At 38.4% G+C, this 19,973-nt stretch overlaps 1 long non-coding RNA gene across 1 annotated transcript in view; it reads right to left on the reverse strand.

Annotated features, from left to right (window-relative positions):
* Window positions 1–19,973, reverse strand: part of LOC110304318 — a 362,919-nt gene that overhangs the window by 269,161 nt on the left and 73,785 nt on the right. The window lies entirely within an intron of this gene.

Consider the following 19,973-nt stretch of genomic DNA (forward strand, 5'->3'; position numbering starts at 1 on the left):
GAAATGTAACTGAGGAAAATATGTAATAAAAATATTTAAAATTAAAAAAATAAAGAAGAATTTGAAATACAAAAAAAAAAGAAAAATTCTAGAGATGAATACTAAAAAATATCTATGACTTAATTTTTTCATCCCATCTTTAAGGCAGAGTAAAGTTCAGAAATGACTTTAACCTCTCTTTGTCATTAGATATGCATTTTTTTTCCTGGAAATAATGTGTAGTCAGAGCACAGTGCATATCTAGGCTGCCCAGGGGACAACAGCATACTTGGGGTTTTGGTGCCGTAAGTTTTCTCACTATAACTCTGTTCATGCTGCCCCATTTCCTGTTGTGAGTAGTTGTGTTTGACTAATGAAGTTTCAGAAGCCATTCTGGGGACCTCCATGAAAGCTCTCTGTAGTGGATAGGTATTTTTATATACATTCTATGCCCATCTTTTCTGATAATATTTCTCCTGCCTGACTATGGAAGATCAGTGTACTAAAATCAACATTGATCTTTCTTCTAGGGCACAAATCTCATTGCTGAATGGCTGCTATATCTCAGTATATTTCCATTTTTATCTCTGTTGCCTCATTGGGATACTACTAATTTTCACTGTAATTGGACAGGAAATTAAGAGAATAATAAGTGTAATTGTGCTGACTAGTTTGGGTCAACTTGACAAAAAAAAAGGGGGGGGGCTGGAGTTACCAGAAAGAAAGAAACCTTAATTTAGAAATTGCCTCCATAAGACAATATTGTGGGACATTTTCTTAATAAGTGATTACTGAGGAAGGCTTAGGCAATAGGATGAGCAAACCATGGGAAACAAGTCAGTAAGCAGCACTTCTCCATAGCATCTGTATTAGCTCCCACCCAAGTTCTTACCCTGTTTTATCCTGACTTCCTTTGATGATGACAGGATTGTGAAAGTGTAAGACAAATAAACTCTTAACTCTTCAAGGTGCTTTGGTCATAGTGAGTCTCATGACTGTGTTAGGGAGTGGACACTATACCTAGACTCCTGAGTGGACACTTCCTCTACACTATTGAATGGGCTCTAAACAGAGGCAATTTCTACATTTAGAGCAGAGGCCAGGAGTGGCAAAAGCAAGACCAGTGAAGAAGTCATTGTACATGAAACTTAAGGGAATTCAAAACTTCCCTTTGAGTTTATTTTACACAATTGTTCTAAAATTCAAAGATATGGGAGTTTTAAATGAAGGTGACTGACATCAGTGTGTCTTCCTTTATATTGGACTCTGCTCAACTTATGTAGGATACTCTTTTGATCTCTTGCAGTTCTTCAGAGGATCCAGGTGTCATGATTTGTCCTGTAGCAATGGTGAAACCTGACAGCCTCAGGAGACTGTGGCCTCTTCTGTAAAGGTGACATGTATCAGCTCCCCATTCCCAGTAAACTATCCTTTCTCTAGGTACAAACTATGCAGAATAATCTTCCCAAACATAGTTCATCTTCCTCACTTTGCATCTCTCTCCAGTCATTGGTTCTTTCACTGTGTATTCTGTTGTGGATTTGGCTATGCTGGATATCTCATTGTGATCGCTGAACGTGGATTCTTTCCCTCAGCACTTACCTTTCAAGGTTTACCCACATTTTAGAATGTTATAAGTTCTCCATTTCTTTCATTTTTATAGATATTGCACATTTTGACTGTATGTTAATTAATGGGCATTATTGTACTCACACTTTGGCTAACATGAATCTGTGGACATTTCATGCAATTATTTTTGTTTGAGTGTCTATTTGTCAGGTTTTGGATCTATATTCAAATATGGATTTCTTGAGTCATCATCCTTACAAGATTAACATAAAGAACCACCAAATTACTTGACACGGTGACTGTGACATTTAGCATTGCCATTTAACAAGCTTTAATAAACTCAATATCATAATTAATGAAAACTAAGACTACACCTACTCTTATGACACCTGTGTGTCTAAGACATTCCTAAATCTGTAAATCCTTCACATGTGGGTGTTCCAGGGGCTAGAATGGAGCTGTCAGTTGTGAAGTAAATGTTACAACAAATTTCTTTTTATTCATTTTTTAAAGAATCCTTCAAAATTGGCCAGAACTTGACTGTGTTTTTCTATTATTTAAGTCCTTAATGCCTGGTGGAATTTGTATTATTTAAGTCCTAAATGCCTATTAAGATTTCTTAGCTATTAGAAACTTATGGATATGAACCTATTATATGGATATAGACATGCTAGTCCTGGAAAAGTATCAATGTAGACTATCCAGTCTACTTCTTTTCAGGCTATCTTAAGATAATTATTATAACTCAGGGTCCAAGATTCAAATGTTCAAATCATTCCTACTTTTCTAATTTTCTTCATGTCCTAACATACTGAAAATCAGTAGATTCTAAGATAGAGATCATGTGACTTTGAGAACTCAAAGTGCAGATCTATAATCAAGACATGAGTGACTTTATCAAGATTTACTATTTCTTTGAGACCAAGAATAGCTCTGTCTTGGCCCTATGTGGTATGGCATGTGAATAATCTGCATAGATTTTTATTTTTGTACTTATACACACATGCACACACACATATACATACATGCACTTATGCACACATGCACACACACACATGTATGCATGCTCCAGTCACCTGACTAATTCCTTTCTTATTCTTCCAGTTCTTTCTCCATGACATCTCATCAGCCCATTTATTTATTTGTGTATTGCTTTAGTTTCTTATTTCTTTGTTCTGTTGTTTCATACAGATCCTTGACATAACAATATCTACATTATTACTCATTTATGCAGCCCACACTGGCCTCAAACTTAGGAAAATCCCCTGCCTCAGTCTCTGAAGTGGGGTTATAGATAGGCATGCACTACCATTCCTGGTTTTCTGCATGTTAATATTGTACAATATTATAATTTGTTCTAGAGCTAAGAAATTGTTTAAAAATAAATGAGTTAAACACGGGGAAACATCTATATCATTAGCAAATGCATGTAAAATAAAATGTTTCTTTATGCGTTAAGCATATAATCTATAAAGTAATGTAAACACATATTTTTACATATGCTACAACCATATAAAACATAAATATACTTAGGAACATAACAAAATATAAGTGTGATTTTGTCATTTTACCCAATTAGTATTCATAGAGTAACAATACTTGATTCTTGAAGAGTGAGGTTAACCTTCAAAGTCTTACAGATGCTAAGAAAAATAAATGCTAATTTATATATGTATTTTTATTCTTGAACAAAATTATATAATTATTAAGGAAAGATCTTGATTTATAAAGTATAGCTTTTTTGTATAAAATTCTCTATGAATGCAGATTTTAAAGTAAGATTTCCTAGAGTAAATAGGGCCAATAATATTTTGGGCTTGGAAAATAAACTTCTCTATGTATTCAAATGTAGATGGTAAGTAATACATTAATACAAGATGAAAGTGTCACATAGTGTGTCTTTTTGTTCACACATTATTGTTCTGCCTTTGTCACACTTAATAAGCACATTCTAGTTTTTAATGAGAGCCATTTCTGGTTTATGAAGCATTGTCACGATTCCACTCTGTAGACATATCCCTGGAGTATGGTCACCCACCTTCAGAACATCTTTCTAGGGAACCCCAATGTGCTTTTTTCCCACATAAAATGAAGCACTGATGAGGCTGTTACTCACCCAATCATACTACATACACAATGGGTAGAATCAGGCTCTCTGATTTTCCTTTTATACCATCACTAAGCAAGCATTCTAATGGTTAACCCTTTTTTAAAATATTAATTTTTCACTTTTATTTAGATGTGTGTGTGTGTGTGTGTTTGTGTTTGCATAGCAGTGAGTGCCTGTGGAAGTCAGAATAGGGTCAGATCTCCAAGAGCTGTGGTTACAGGCAGTTGTGAGCCATCAGATGTTGGTTCTGGCAACTGAAATCTGGTCCTGTGGAAGAGCAGGAAGTGCTCTTAACCGTTAAACCATCTTGTTAGAATATAGTCCAAGGATGGAGTTATGTGAGAATTCTGAGTGCTTGTGAGAAAACTCCAAGAAAACAAGATAAGAGTCTTGTGGCCTCAGTTTCTTTAAAACACAGTTTCTTCTTGGAATGTGTTTTTGGCTTATTCCAGGCATATTGGATAGGAGTGAGTTTACTTCTACTGTTGCTATTCATGTGCCTCTATGAAAAAACTCCAATGTGACTCCTCTTAACTCTCAGAGTACAAATTGGCCAATGCTCTGAATAACGTTGGCTATTGCATGAGACTTTAGTTTGCCTCAATTTTCACCAACTAGATGCTTATAAACACTATCTCTCTAGCAACTTTCAGTTAACCCTTTATTCAGCCAGATGAAAGTATCTTTTGAAATAAAGATACTCTCATCTTTGGTTTGATAGATTCTCTGAAAGTAATAAGGAAGAGTGGTGTGAAAAGAAGGGTATCTTTGAAATCAAGACCAGTGCTAGTTCAAATTGCATAGTTACTAACTGTGGGTTCTTGGGATGTGTATCAAAATGCCCTGAATTTGTGTCTATATCTAGACAAAGAAGCTTAAAGGAGCCAAATATACACTTCAACATGTAAAGCAAGCATGTGCCTTGTACTAATGAGAACCAGAGTTCATATACTTATCACCCATGGAACAGTTTAGTTTAGCTCAGCAAGCTCTGGGTTCAAGTGAGAGATCCTGCCTCAGTGTATAATGTGGAGATTAATTTAGGAAGACCTTTGACATCAACCTTAGATCTCCATGGACACATTCAAATACATGCACATGCATTCATACTACATACACATATGTGCAAATATAAAAATAAACGTTTAAAAAGATTAAAATCCTTGACTGAGTAAGATAAGATTAGGATGTATGAGGGGTCCTTGCTGGGAACAAGATACATGGGATCTCACGATACATAATGGGACATTAGAAGTATGTAGTGTGCTTCTTGGAGTATATTAGAAACAAAAAACCACATCTGCTTTATTGTTTCTTCTTGTCTTGTTGTCTCTCTCTACTTCCTAATAAATTTGTCTACTCGTTGCTGCCCATGTCATTAATAGCTCCTTAGCTAATGACTTAGAGAAATGATTTCCACACTAAGCCTTGTGAGATCATTATAGAGAAAATTGTAGGTGAGGCTTAAGATGAAAGAAAGCCATAAAGATCATCTGAATGTTTGCTTATCTCCACATATACTGTTGACATATTAGGGGAATATCTTTTCTTGGTTTCTATGGGCCATTTAAATTGGGTATCTTTGGAGATATAGTGCTATCAAACCAGTAGTACTTAAAGGTGGGAATTTATGTCATGGAGTCTCTATTTTGGGCTATGTTCTGGTATTGGTTTGGATCATGGATTAGGCCAACAAGTACTAATAACCTAAGGATAAATCATGATCAGTATATAATGCACAATATGGAATATCAATGTAAAAAAAGACAACTTGGGAGGCATATGAATAGTAGAAACCCAAGTATCTTCATGGCATTCATGATGATTCTCCCAACTGGCTCTTAACTCTGAGCCTATAAGTATGTTTAGAAGTTTTATCTCTTTTATATCTTTAGGATAAATACTCAGAAGACACAGTTAAAGGGATGAGCAAGGACTTCTTTTGGCTTGTGGTTTTAACTCATGGTTGATTGGTGCACTTGTTTTTTAAAGGTTATAATGAGGTGAAAACATGAAGAAAAGGTATGGTTATAGGAAAACCATTTGCCACAAGAAGCAAAAAGAAATAAGAAAATGAGGCCAAAGCCAAGTTATATCTTTTACAGGCATATCATCAGAGACCACTTCTTCTAATTCAGCCCCATCTTTCATAGATTCATCTTCTAATAGATGATTGGACTGTTTAATCCATAAAGGGCTTAAATTATTAATTAGGTCAAAGTCTTTCAGATATAACATGTCTGAGAATATCCTCAGAGACATCCCCAGAAGATTGCTCTCCTTATTATGTAGATATCTTTCAGTCTAATCACATTGAAACCAAAATTCACCACCACAGTGCACACATTCTCATTCTGTATTGCCTTATATTTGACATGAGACCTGTGGGTTTGTTGGAGCTCTGTCCTGTGGATAGCTGAGATACCATTTTAGTCCTTTTACTTATTGGTTAAGCCAAAGAATGGTAGTTGAGAGTGGTTAAGCTTATTCTTCAGTAATGAGAAAACAATGTCTAGGAGTTTTAAAGGGCCATTTCAGAATTCTTGTTAATGTATTTTTTCTTTATTGCTTTAAAGCTATTTCCATTTTGTCCTTTTCATAATTGAGTTGTAGACATTATACATGCCCTTGGCCTTTTAAAAAATATGAACTTCTGTCCTCTTCAGAAATGGAAGGCAAACATTAGATAGCAACAGATGCATCATTAAATTAACTACAAGAATGAGTCAGAATGAGTCTGACTGGGGTACTCTAAGTCATTATAATAGATATTCACTATTGGGATTAGGAGAAATCATGTCCTTCTCTCTTCAACATACAGTCTGCTGTGGAGGATACTGGTCCATTTCAGTACCTATGGAGTGGCAGTTTTCTCTACTTTTTTGAAAGGCCATGCCATGGCTATTCTATTTCCTTCTTGCCAACAGTCCCCTCCTCTGCCAGTTCAGTCATTTAATTCCCCTTTCCCAGGTCCTTGGCAAAGAAATATGAGTATGATTTACTTTTGTAGGCAGCACAGATTGCCATAATCAAAAGTTCAGTGATTTATAACATTTTAAGGATTTGTTCTATGTATAGCCACAAGCAAGTAGAGCTACCACCTACTTCCAACCCTGAGTCTTCCTTTCTGAACCCTATGGCCAGTGAGTATACATTAGATTGACAGGTTTGTTGCCATGAGTAGTTGGAAGGATTGGCTAGGCATTCTTTATGTGCATCTTTTACTGTGGGGCTTCCAAGTCAAGGTCACTGGGATTTTTACTGACTTTGATTTGTATCTGTATGTGTATGTATCAGTGTGATGAGTATAGAGAAATAATAAAAGCACCATTGTTTGTCTCCTTAAAGTTGCCTTCAATCATGTATATTTATATATTTTTTTATATTTTGAACATTTTTATATCTTTTTCCTTGTATACTTCTGTATCCTATTAAGAGGATGTATAAACTCATTTCAAAATGAATGTAAAATAATTGATTTTTGAAATTAAAATTAGCATACAATCTTAAGAGTACTCAGATTGGAAGAAGTAATGATGACAAATTAAGGGGAGGAAATGGGTTGAGCTATAAATATATTTACTAATGAGACTCGTGGAGGTTGCGGTTTGCATAGGAACACAGATGGCACTTTCAAATGGTTGATTTGAGAGGAGTATAATAAAGGCTGTTTACAAAGGCATATGTAAACTTTAAGAAATAAAGCACAGCCTGGTATGGTAGCTATTAATCCCAGAACTTGGGAGGCAGAGAAAGTAGAGTCTCTGTGAGTTTGAGGCCAGCTGGATTTTACATAGTGAATTCTAGGAAAGACAGAATGACATATTGAGACCCTGTTTCAAACAAACAAACAAACAAACAAATAAACACAAAACAAACAAACCCCTCCACATAAACACAAATGGAACAACAACAAATGCCATAAGGCACACTGCAATGTGTCAGGAGGGAGCTGCCTATTAGAGAAAGGAGCAATAGCCCAGAACTGTGGGGAATGTGGAGATAAACCTGGCTGAGGAGGAACTGGGATGGAGAATGAGGTACCACAAGCTCCCATGACTCCGTGAAGAGTCCTGAGCCATTGTACACCGTGTATGATCTGACATTGCTCCCGGTATGCTGGTGAGACAATACAAAGGACCCACGGTGGCTGCTTCCCCTGTCTTCACAGAAATGTCCACAGGGGTGTGGACATCGGACCCTCCCCTACAGGCTGCTTGATAGACCAGTCAGATTTTGCTAAACAACACAGGTTGGACCCCAATTTGCTCTTGAATACATCAACATACCCTAATTGGCTAAAAAGCTATCTATAAGCTTGTATAATAAAAAATAAAGTTAGCTCTACACTGTGATGCTGGTCTCTGGAGTCTGAATCCTGGGCATCTTTATGGGCTCCACCTCCAAACCTCCCCCAACACACACACACACACACACACACACACACACACACACACACACACAGACACAGACACACACACACACACGTCCCAGTGGGAAGTAGTTGGATTCAATGCCCTTGGATAGAACCTACCTTAGAAAAGAATACCCTCAGTCCAGATGGCGAGGGCTCAGGAAAGTGCAGGACAAACCGCCACCTCAGGCTCCTCCCTAGCTCTGCCCTGCTACCAGAATTCCTAGAATATTAAAGGGATGGAAATGAGAACCCACAAAGGCAATGCTCTGCCTCTGGACTTGAAGCAGAAGTAGACGATAAAACCTCCACCAACAGAAAAGGCCTGTGAAAAGAACCTGTCGACCAAGGCTTCCCAATTCTTGCTTCTAATCTAGTTTATAAGAATGGCAGACAATTGCAGACCTTAGCAGTAGACTATTGGAGAAGTGCAAAGGTCACAGTGTGGGATAAAAAGGAAAAGAAAAGAAAGCAGAAACTCTTCATTGAAAACACTTGTAAACACACTTAGCACACTCAGTATTCAAAAAAGAACTTAAGAAACCTGTTCATTGAACACTCATACAATGGGCACGATCGAGCAAGCTTCCCATGATATTTGCCCACTTTGTAGGATTTGAAACTGAAGCAGGCAATTAAATAACAGATCACACAAAGACACCAACATTTCCCTTTTCTCATTTCTCATCCAGTTTTTTTTTTTACTTTTTTACATTTCTGAACCATTTCTAGGGACAGAATTAGAACATTTTCTAGAAATCCTCACCCATACAAATTTCAATAAATATTTCAAATGTAAGCAGAGGACACTTACTCTTATATCAAAAGCAATTTCAGACCCGGCCCAGTCATAAGGCAACCAGCTGGGATCCTGAGAAATGACATGGGCTTGGCTGAAGAGCTGGTGTAAATGGTTAGAGGAGATAAAGTGATGACAGAGAGAGTGCAAAACCTTCGTATGTGCTCCCTTCATGTTTCTCTTCAGAGTCATACTCAATCTCCCTGTTGATCTATTTATCCAAATAAGACAGGCAGGAACTCTCCCTTAAAGTAAGAGAGTTCTCTATCATATATTGTTTATAGAGAGTGGTCATTGTTAATGTCCCTCATAGCTTTCACATATATTACAGTAGAAAGAACTGCATGTTAGGCTTAACCGCTTAACCCTGGAAAGTCTTCCTGAGTTAATTCTCTCTCTCTCTCTCTCTCTCTCTCTCTCTCTCTCTCTCTCTCTCTCTGTGTGTGTGTGTGTGTGTGTGTGTGTGTGTGTGCGCGCGCGCACACTGTGAGTATGCATTTCTCCTAACTCTCAAGACCAAGGCTGTTTCTATTTATTTGCTCTTATGTAAATATACAACAATACAAAAATACCCAGTTAGTGTTGTTTTGTTTGTCTTTATTGTTGATTCAATGTGCTGTTCATAAGTAAATGTTTTTAGTGCTGAGAATTTAGTATTGGATAACTGGTCAGGATGCCCATCTTTAAGAAACACCGACTCTCCTCCCTCAACTGTTGATAACTGCTTGTAGATCTCCTGAGCCTTAGGCACCAGGGTTGCCTTGTAGATTTATCCACTGGGACTGAAGACCCTATGGTCAGTTGTTTTCTTCGTTTTGACCAGTTGTGTCTTTCTCTAACAATCTCAGTCTTCTGAAAAAAAAAAGATACTTCTTTGATGAGAGTGGGTATAAGGACCTGTGTGTATAAGGACCTACTGAGACTGCAGCTAGAGATTGTGCTGGCTTGATAGCCTAACCAAATGCTCATGGCTGGTGAGGTTAGAAAACCAACTATGCCCAGGATATTTAGACCTAAACAGGTCTAAACCTAAAATTGATTTAAAATTATTAAGTGTTTCTTGGTCATAATGTTTTGTCCAGGAATAGAAACCCTGACGAAGACAAATTGGTACCAGCATAGTGGGGTATTCCTGTGAAAACCTGACCATGTTTTGGGGAGGACTGTGGAAGGACTTTGGAACTTTGGGCTAGAAGATCCATTTGGTGTTAAGAACTCTGTGGAATGTTGTGTAGGAGCTTGGAAGATAGTGTTAAGAACAGTGCAGAAGATGGAGACCTGGCTTGTGAAATTTCAGAGGGAAGATTAAAGACTCTTTTCAGGGCCATTGTTGTTTTGATTGTGAAGATTCTGTGGTGCTGGTTAGCTGGGGCTGAAGAATCAACTGTGATTAACAACATACCAGAACTACTAAAGCAAACCTTTGCATTACTGGGACTATTGATGCTGGTTAGCTGGAGCTAAGAAATTGTGATTAAGAAGAGACCAGCATCATTGAGGTGACATCTTCTGGGAAGTGTTTTCTGAGAGCACAAAGAGGCTGTGTTCCAGAGATAGCTAAAGTTGTACCTCGTGCAGAAGCAGGACTTGGTAATGTCTAAGAGTCACCCAGGTGGTACTGGTTTTGAAGGCATGAAGGGGTCATGCAGAGCAGCTGAGATTCAGCACTGTGAGAGGCCATGGAAGGCCATTGGTGAAGGTGCAGCCTCAGTTGCAGTTAATGGCCCAGGACTGAAGGGGTCATGCAGTGTTATGGAGATGCCAGTACCATGAGATGACCACCAAGAACAGCAGTAGCAGTGGAGTACAGGCAGCTGGAGCCTAGAAGACAAGCCGTGTGCTACAAAGGACGGCCTGGAGAAGTGACCCAAGCCCTTGGGGGGGGGGCAGAAGATCATGAGTTGGATCCCAGATGTTGGACAGTTGGAGATTGATTTTTGCTTTGATTATGACTGTGCCCTGATATATTTTCCCTCTTGAAGAAAGAAGATATTTTATTGGAGTCCACAAGAGACTTTGAGTTTTTAAAAGACTTTGAATTTTAAAAGATATTGGATCATTTAAAGGGATTGAACTTTTAATATGTAAAGACTGTGAGACTTTTAAAGTTATTTAGATCTTGGAGATGAATAAGAATGTAAGGGTTGAGGCTTACTATTGATGTGCTTGTGTGTCAAGTCGACAGAAGGTCAATTGTACTGGCTGGTTTTGTTTGTCAACTTGACACAGACTGGAGTTATCACAGAGAAAGGAGCTTCAGTTGGGGAAATGCCTCCAGGAGATCCAGCTGTAAGGCATTTTCTCAATTAGTGATCAAGGAGGGAGGTCCCCTCTTGGGTGGTACCATCTCTGGGCTGGGAGTCTTGGTTCTATAAGAGAGCAGGCTGAGCAAGCCAGGAGAAACAAGCCAGTAAAGAACATCTCTCCATGGCTTCTGCATCAGCTCCTGCTTCCTAAGCTGCTTGAGTTCAAGTCCTGACTTCTTTTGGTGATGAACAGCAATGTGGAGGTGTAAGGTGAATAAACCCTTTCCTCCCAAACTTGCTTCTTGGTCATGATGCTTGTGCAGGAATAGAAACCCTGACTAAGACAATAATAGCTATCTTAAAAAAGAAAGTCTCACTTAGGGTTTCTTCTTATTTAATTTTTCTTTTATGGCAAAAGTTAATCAAAACTTTGGCATTAAGTGTGATAATAGAATAGACTTTTCCTCTCTCGTCAGAGTCTAAAACTCCCTGGGGATTTAAAAATATTTTTATATATTAATTTTCACATATCAATACTTTATTAATTTATATATGTATGCTTTGGGTATTCTTTTTCTAGAAATCACTTATATATTGCTAGAAATAATTCTCCAGGCAAAAACATCTCTTTCATCAGGAAGGAACATATGTAAAATAAAGTTTGAAAAGCAGTATATGGTTTATATGAGTTACACACACTCATTAAAACATGAAGTTAATTCAGTATGTGCTTCAACCTATAAACACACACACACATACACACACACATACACACACACACAAACAGACTACTACTACTACTACTGCTGCTGCTGCTGCTGCTGCTGCTGCTGCTACAAGGACATAAAAATGTTATAAATGGTGTTTTGTTCTGGATAATTAAGCATCTTCACTGTACCTCCTAGATTTCTTATTATCATGAGTTTTACAACAACAAAATGCACATATTCCTTAAACACACCCAGGAAAGGCGCCCTGTGTGCAATAGTGAGGAAAGGATTCCTTGTGGAACATGAATGCCTAAAATAGGCCTAATGCAAAGAAAGGCGAGTGTGACCTCTGACTGTGGCAGGTGCATTGTGGTTGAGATGATCTGAGTAGGAAAAGTGAGTGAGAACAGCAGGCTACCAAAGTGCTCCATCCTCCATCCTGGTTCCAAAAACGTCCACTTGCATAAATCACTTCGTTTATCTACAGAGGCAAAGAACTGCTCATCTGACTGCATGTCTGTGGGATGTGGTGTATATGTGCTTATACATGTTTGTGTGTGGTTGCATATGTACATGTGTGAGCATGCATTTGGAGGTCGGAAATTAAGCTTGGTTTCTTTGTCAATCCCTTTTGATCTTGATTATTTTTTATATGTGATCACCTTCCACCATAATTTATACTATGTATAAGAATGTATTTGTTTGCAGGTATATGTGTGCTCTGCATGGTGGAGGCCAGAAGAGGGCCTTGTATCCACAGGAACTGGAGTTACAGACAGTTATAGCCATATTGTAGGTGCTGGGAACTGAGCCTGGGTCTTCTGAAAGAGCAATAAGTACTCATGATCACTGAGTAATCTTTCTCCAGCCTACTGCCTTATGATTAGAGAGAAGATCTTTCACTCTATTTGTGTTCACAGATTCGACTAGACTAGCTGGCTTGTCCAGCAAGCCCCAGGATTCCTGTCTCTCTCTCCCCAGTGCTGGGGTTACAGGTATATACTGCCATGGAGAGATTTTTATGTCTATGTTGGAGATCTGAACTCAGGAACTTTGAACTTGCATGCAAGCACTTTCACTGACTGGGCCATTGCCCTACTGTTTAAATATTTATTTGATTAACTTAAATACAAGTGTCCTTTTATTTTCATTTGGTATGGATATTTTGCCTGCATGTATATGTCCACTGTGTACATGCCTAGTACCTATGGAGGCCAGAAAATAGCTTTAGATCTCTGGGAATTGAAATGACAGATAGTTTTGAGCTACTGTGTAGGTGATAGGAATTGAAGCTCAGCTCTCTGAAAGAACCCTCAGCAAGTGTTCTTAGCCATTGAGTCATATCTTCGGCCATAAAAGTAAATAGCTTTGTGTAGTTTAGTGGTATAATAGTGATTACAATGTAAGATTAAGATAGATATTGTTTGTAATACAACATCCTTATTCTGAATCTTTGTATAGAAAAGTAAGTATTTGAGGTGTAAGTATAGGCCAAACAAGTTGGTGTGGAATCTTAGATTAGGAACAGGCTTCTCATCAATATATTTGATATAGGGTGCTTTAGTTGAATACACTGAAATTCTTCCCCTGTCATTGTCATCACACAAGCAATCACTGACAAACTAAGCACAGCATACAGAATGTGGCCTTTGTAGTCTTCCCAGTTACAGACATTTCAGTTGTCACCAACATATGTTTTGAAAGTACAACTTAACTGTGGGGTATTTTATCTTCAATGAAAAATGTTAAGGAATACATAAACCTCTATGGTTATTGATTTAAAAAGATAGAAATTTAGGCTCTGTGTGGTTTGAGAAGCCTTAAGTCCTCCTTTGGTATCTTGAAGACAAAGAGGCATGGTAAGGGGAGGCCTTAGTTGCTGAAGATCTGATGCAAATGAGGCCAGCATTTTAGGGTACCATACCTTTCCTCCACTATCAGGATTTTAGACAGCTTTTCTAGAGTCCTTCTCCCCTGAATTCTACCCTAGGGGAGAATTGTCCTAAGTACCACCTACTGATTCTCTTCCTTTATTCTGAAAGCTACTCAGAATCTCTCAACTAAGTGAATTTCTACAAGTGACTCCAGAGAAAGTCTGGATGAGGAACAATACAAGCCAGAACAGGTCACTTGGACTGCCTGTGTCCCAAAATAATTGAGCAGATGAAGCACAGCTGTCCCTTGATTCTCTAGAAAATGATTAAATATCTTTAAAGCTTTGGAAACCAACTTTCCAAGATAGCAACTAGTGTCCCATCCTTAGCCAAGCACCTTTCTTTTCTTTTCCTTTTTTCTTTCCTTTCTCTTTCTCTTTTTCTTTTGTTTTAGAATATCATAAAGGTGTGGTGCTTTGATCAAATCTGTTCTGCATTGCCTTTACATCAGTTGCTTCCCTAGACCAATTCTATATTTTCTCCCCAACTTTATCTGTTCCTTTAAAAATAATCTGCCAGTGTGTACATGGCTATAGACTACATCTCCTGTAAATGTAGAAAGCTGGTCCCCAACTCCATCAGTTGTCAGTATTTCCTCAGATAGTGGGGGACTTCATCCCTTCCCCTGGCTTAATCTTGAGCTGGGCTCATGTACAAAGTCACATCCAGTGAGTTGGTAGGCCATATCTTGAAAATACTCATGACTTTTGCCTCTTACAAACATTCTGCAATGATCCCTGAGCCTTCAGAGTCGGGTATCATATAACTGTCCTATTTAGCACTGAATACCCCACAGTGTCTCATTGTCTGTGTGATGACCCATTGTGGATCTTGGTGCTAATTGCATCTACTGCAAAAGGAAGCTTCTTTGATGAGGGCCGAGAGATGCTCACATTTCTGCTCACCCCGGTGTCTGGGACTTACTGGCTTATCATCGGCATGACAGACCAAGCTGATGCTTCGGGTTTTCTTCCTAACAAAAAATGGGACCACTCAGCTTCTGTGGACTCTGCATTCTCATCTTTCTTGACAGAATTATCTCTTCTTCTCAAAAGTTGTTTATCAGATTTAGCTCACTATTTTATGTTCTTTTCTTTAAAGGCTGATAATTCAGTCATTCTTTTTAACAGTGTGTAGAGTCGGTGCTCCTGCACTGACTTGATAGAGTAAGTGCTCAATAAATATTTGTTGGTTTCTTTATTTCATATAAATAGCTAAATAAATTTGGACAATTCAAAACAGATAAATATTCACGATGGCAGCATCTGATGATAGGGCTGGCATGTCACATATTTTATTAGGTTCTGCCCTGAATAACATCCAGCTCACATAATGCAGAGAATAAGATATGGATGAACATAGTCAATCTAAGAAGGCATTTTAGAGAACTTCATATACATTTTAGTCACGTAGCACTCTCAAACCACAGGGGTTTGATTGCTGTATGTCTCCCATTCATTGTTGAATTTTATCTTTGTTATCTAATAATACACATTGACTGCAAAGTGAAGAGCATATTGGGGGTTATTAGCTAAACTCTAGACAGCCAAAGAAAGATTTTGAAATTATAGAGTTACCTTTTGGCAATATGCAAATTCTATGATGACAAGTACTTTTGTACCTGAGACAGCCATAGTTCTCTGTAATTCTTTCATTTTCATTGACTGTACATAGTAACCCCAAAAAGGAAGATATGCTATTCAAAATCTTTTGAAATAATGACAATAATTTGAATAACTTGTGCATCTTTCTCTTTTTTTCCAAAAGTTACACTTTTTCTGTATGGGAAAATCTATCAGGTACCTGTTCTGTACACATTATTCATGTGCTGGATACTGAATTGATGATAGAAAGCTTAGTTGCTTTCAAAACAGCATGGTCAGTGACTGAGAGGCAGAGTCTTGTCCAACAGGGACCTATAAGTAAAGGACATTAGACAAATAAATGAATGACTATTACTAGGAATACAGTACTATAAGAAAACTTGATACAAACTTCTGGGTCTATAAGGAGATTGTGTATGTGCATGGTGGGAGGGGACTTAACTATTTAACCCTGGCTCACTTGGACCTTATTATTTTAGACCAGGCTTTCTTTGAACTCTCAGATAGCCCCGTGGTTCTATCCCCCAACCCCTATTGGAGGGGATATTTAGAAAATTACAAATAACCATCTTTCCTTGTGACATAAAATGAGACAGTAGAGAAAGATGCCCAAATTATTAATGGGTACATAGCCTCAAAATATAACACAGAATGCTGTATCTAGTATATATATGTATATATATATATATATATATATATATATATATACACATATAATCAACATTTGGTTTTAAAGAAGGGAGAAATTATACCTTGAAAAGAAAGATTTAGAATTCTGCATTATTACAGTCAGGCTAAACCATGCTACACTGAAGAGTAAATGACACAAACAATTTACAAAAGCAAAGGCTAGTGTTACCTTCCCATTATGTGGCCGTTGTATGTGCATCCAGAAAAAAAAAATCTGTTCCAAACAATCATTCATCCACTTTATCTCTGTATTTTGCCACTTAAGACCACTGACTTATAGGGTCTCTGACACAAGGGACAGGAGAGATTGCACGTGGAATTTTTATTTAGTTCAGAAGTGATGGGTGTCACTTCCACTCACATGTGCCTGGAAGAAGTCACATGTTTCTGTTTAATTGTATCAGCACTAAAAAGTATGGTTCCTTTGAGTATCCAGGAAATGGAGAAGAGCTGGGCCTACATGAACACTGATTTCAAATGAGTTTTCTAAGGGAGAATTGAGAGCATTTAATGTGATCCTTGAAGAAAGAATGGAAATTTAAGCATTTCAAGAGAGAAAATGACATGTATACTAGCAAGGAGTGTACATGGGGTTGGAGGGGATATTCAGAAAATTACAAATAACCATCTTTCCTTGTGACATAAAATGAGAAAGTAGAGAAAGATGCCCAAAATATTAATGGGTACATAGCCTCAAAATATAACACAGAATGCTGTATCTAGATAAATGCATGGGTACCAAACTTCACTGGCAATGGGTTCTTATTTGGATCCTTATTTAGAACTTATTGACCTTTCCTTTATACAACCATTTGTGGTAAAACAGAGTAAGGAGAGAGAAGAGATATAGAATTCCTTTGCATGATAATATAGGTGATTTGAAATATCAGTGTGTGAAAAGAAATAAAAAGAAAGGACATTTAAGAAGGGTTTATAGGCAACATCTCTAACTCCCAACACAGCTGAATTTGGAGGGGTGGAAAGAAAGAGTAACTGACCTTGGAGCTGGGGCTCTGAGGTTGGAACCTATGTTTCAACCAGATCACAAACAAAGGAAAGGAATGTTAGCCCCCACGAAATACATGCCTAGATAGAAGTCACCTATAAAAGGGAGTAGTGGTTAGGATACAAGACTGAGGCTCTAAACACCAAAGGTCTTCAGTTTCAAATCCTGTGTCATTTGCCAATTGGGTAGCTGGCTTAAACTTTCTAGACTTCATCATCAGAAAAGCAAGGATGCTAAGGATAAATTCACCATAAGCTTGCTGTAAACATGAGAGTGGTTCCTTGCAAAATTTTTTTAAAAATTCCTTTCTTTTAATGTGATTACACTGTTGGTCTCTTCAGACACACCAGAAGAGGGTATAGGATCCCATTAGGGATGGCTGTAAGCCATCATGTGATTGCTGGGAATTGAACTCAGAACCTCTGAACTCACAGCAATCAGTGCTCATAATCTTTGAACCATCATCACAGCCCTTCATTTTCATAAAAAATGAGATGCAGGTTAATAAAATGACTATTTTGGTGCAATAGAAAGACATGGATTGTTATGTGGATGTAGGGGAAAATGCAGCTCAGCACTCCAGAGTCTGGTTGAAACATCTTGCCAGCTGAGGGGTTGCTCACTCTGCTTCCCCCATCATGCTTATGTAAAGGATGCGTCAGTGATACATGAAGTAAGAATTCCAATATAATTACATTAGCCATGAAGATGGCTGTGGGAGTTTGAATGCTTAGTCACCAGGAAGTGGAGCTGTTCGAAAGGCTTAGGAGTGTGTGTGGGGGTGTGTATGTGACCATTTTGGAGGAAGTGTGTCACTGAGGTGACCTTTGAGGTTTCAAACACCCATGCCAAGTCAAGAACCCTCCTCTCTTCCTCCCTCCTACTTCTCTGTCTTTCCGTGGATCAGGATGTATCTCTCAGCTACTACTCCAATGTTTGCCTACGTGCTGCCTTGCTCCCTACCATGACAATTATAGACTAAACCTTTGCACTGTCAGCAAGCCACCACTTAAATGCTTTTCTCTTATAAGAGTTGCCTTGGTCATGGTGTCTTCTCACAGCAATAGACAGTGACTAAAACAGTAACTAACAGGGAGATAATATATAGAAGTAATAATGTTATGATTACAATGAACCAGGTTCCATGTCTGAGCACATCTGCTGTCAAGTGTGGTCTCATTGTTTTCCTGGATAATTTCTAGCAATGTCACAATCAAGATATCTAACTTTTATATACAATAACAAACATCTTACTTCTTCTGTTATCTGGAGTTTTACCTTCCCAAGGATATCTCAGTCCATTGCAAAACAAGAACCACCCTGTGATCCTATTTCAACATTTTGCTAGCACATTAGCAATAACTTCAGAGTTCACCGAATTTGTCTGTTACTATTATAAAGGCAGTGAAGTGCAATCCTCAGTTGAAGCCCAAATCCACACTGGGTGTGTTTTATGCTTTTTCTGAGCATCTCTGAAATTTCTGTGCTGTCCTAAAATTTAAAGCCCTTGACTTTAACTGAGTGGTGGTGTTTTCGTTCCTTTTTCTGTAGCTATGATAAAATATTTGGCCAGAGCACCACAAGGGAGGAAGAAATGATTCTGTCTCATGGTTCATTCATACCGTTCGTCATGATAGGAAAGTTGAGGTAGTGGGAATGTGAAACAGCTGGTTGCATCACACATCTATAGTCAAAAGGCAGGGGTGATGATGTCATGCTTCTGTTCAACTCCCTTTCTCTACTTACAGAGTCCAGGATCCAAGCCAGGAAATGGTACCACCCACAGTAGATGGGACTTCCCACCTCAGTTAATATAATCAAGATAATGCCCAGTTCCCCATTTCCTAGAACCTGTCAAGTTGACAATTAATAATACTAACTGTGACAAGTAGCGTCTAAACACTCAGGCTGCTGTGGGTGGCATTGTGAGCTACACCTCTGTCCTGCCCCTACTGTTACTGCCATTGTGATGTAGAAATAATAGAGTCCATATTTGTTTTTCAGAAGAAAGAAATGCTTGTTAAATTTGATTATTTTAATTATCTCTGGCACATGGTGGGCCCCCTGTAACTTCTGCTGTTGGTGCTAGAAGTTCATCAAGAAAGTGTGACACAATTTGTTGGGATCAGAACAAATGAATGTTTTCCCTATTCTTCCAAAGTTCGTCATCCAGAGCACACGAAAAGCCTTTACGTGGTTTGAGGATTCTTCCAGAAATCAAGTGCTTTTTTAGCACTGCTCCTCATATTTTGTTACAGTTCAAGTTTATTGACAAGATGTTACTGCCTGTACCCGAAGAATGAGTAACAGAACACTGAAGAGCTTTGAGGTCAAGGGAAGAACAAGATGAATAATGTTCCCTGGACTTGGGAAAGGTTGAAAGCCTTTGGTCCTGCAGATTTGAGGACATGGTTTTACTGTCTGTCAGCACGCTCCAAGGGGGCAGAGTTTGCTTGAAGAAGTAGGTCCTAGACTTGGAGAACTCATACCTGATGATTATTGTTTTGCTCCATGTGTGGGTTAAAAACAGCAACATAGTTCAGCCTGATGAGACCTCTGCACGGAGACGGAGGCACTGAAGTGTTCAAAATAAGGACAAATAACAGGAGACAATTTCAGATGATTTTGGACTCTACTACATTCTTTGAGAGCAATAGACAGCAGCAAGGACTGTGATTTGCTATCTCCTTTGCCTGATCAGTAACAGTCAGCTTCAAGAAGCTAAACATCCCTGAAATATGTATTCCCCAAGTCACCACATATGCGTGCACATTGTTTGTTTGTCAAAGAGAAGGTGATTTTTACTCTTGGGTGGTGTAGGGGAACAAACCTAGTGTTTTACATAGTCTGGAAGTCCTAGACTGCACCCTCCTAGTCCTCTGAGCTGCTACTTTAATGTATAAGTCTCATCC

This window comes from Mus caroli, chromosome 1 (genome assembly GCF_900094665.2).
Source record: "Mus caroli chromosome 1, CAROLI_EIJ_v1.1, whole genome shotgun sequence".
Lineage (NCBI taxonomy): Eukaryota > Metazoa > Chordata > Mammalia > Rodentia > Muridae > Mus > Mus caroli.